Source organism: Propithecus coquereli, unplaced genomic scaffold (assembly GCF_000956105.1).
Source record: "Propithecus coquereli isolate 6110/MARCELLA unplaced genomic scaffold, Pcoq_1.0 Scaffold4, whole genome shotgun sequence".
NCBI lineage: Eukaryota > Metazoa > Chordata > Mammalia > Primates > Indriidae > Propithecus > Propithecus coquereli.
Window position 1 is genome coordinate 12,367,914 of NW_012149729.1, and position 1,218 is coordinate 12,369,131.

At 34.7% G+C, this 1,218-nt stretch overlaps 1 protein-coding gene across 1 annotated transcript in view; it reads left to right on the forward strand.

Annotated features, from left to right (window-relative positions):
• TMEM168 (transmembrane protein 168) overlaps window positions 1–1,218 on the forward strand; it is a 42,469-nt gene that overhangs the window by 25,039 nt on the left and 16,212 nt on the right. The gene's annotated exons all lie outside the window — the stretch shown is intronic.

Genomic DNA, 1,218 nt, shown 5'->3' on the forward strand with positions numbered 1-1,218 from the left:
GGTAACCAAGTTGAACCAGGACCAGAAGGCTTCTTTTCAGTTAGTTCATAGTCTGGCCTGCCTCAGACATAGCCCTTTGAAGGATGATTCTGTCTCCGAAATGGTATGGAACACCCTGCTCTGAGGAAAATGCTTTAATCTATTCCAAATGAAGTGACTAAGAGCTTTAAGCTCTGCATATTTATTAATAGTCATCTTTCTACCAACCTTTGAAATAGGAAACGTCATGACTGGGTTTTACTTGGGTTAGCAAGTTAAAAACAGGTCCAGAATTAAAGAGAATCTATATTTGCCCTCTAGCCCATACCTTTACTCATAGTACTTCTTAGAATATGCAGTCTTCTTACATTTATTGGGTTTCATAATATGGAACCTGATATTTTTCCTCATTGCTTGAGGGTAAAAACAATTATGGTAATTACAAGAGAGACAGAAATAAATGAGAAAAATGTACATAATCTATAAAGCAGTTTATCACAGATAAAGCCTTTAAAAAGCAGTCTCAATTACTTGAAATGCATCAGATGGCTGTTATCTGAGATAAATGTAAGCACTTCGCATCTGGGCCAAAAGCCAAATGCAGCATAGAACCTATTCATGGAAGAAGGCAGAACAAAACAAGAGAAGAGAAATAGTTTAAAAGGCTTTAATGCTGCTTTAAGTCTTGTTGATTTCTAAAGAGCAATTATATAAGAGAATTGGGGTAGAATGTGCTAAAGAATATTTATTGAAATAGTTATGGATGGCATGTCGGGTAATGATGTTTTGTGGCAGATGGAATTTGTATAATAGCTCTTATAATCTGTGTCATCCTCTGATCTCTAGAGAAATTTAATATAGCTGGTAATAATGAGAGGTTGACATTGGGCCATTTTTGAAAAAGTAGTATCTTCTGGAGGTATAAGTGAAGCAATATATTAGTGATACATGGAGACTATATATTGAAATAGTGTCTTTGAGATGATATGCATGAGTGTTAGAGCAATTCATAAAACAAGGTGTTCATTTTCAGGGTTTTAAGATGTAGTAGGCTGATGAATGAAAGAATATTAATTAACTACACAAAGAATGTGATATATCCTGGCTTTAGAGGTCATATTACTAATCAAATCCAATAGATTCTCTCTCTGGTGATATCATTTTGGTGGTTTAACAAAGAGGACAGTTGCTCCTGGTAGATATGTACATTCTGAAGTTAAATTGTTGGATCTTGTGCTA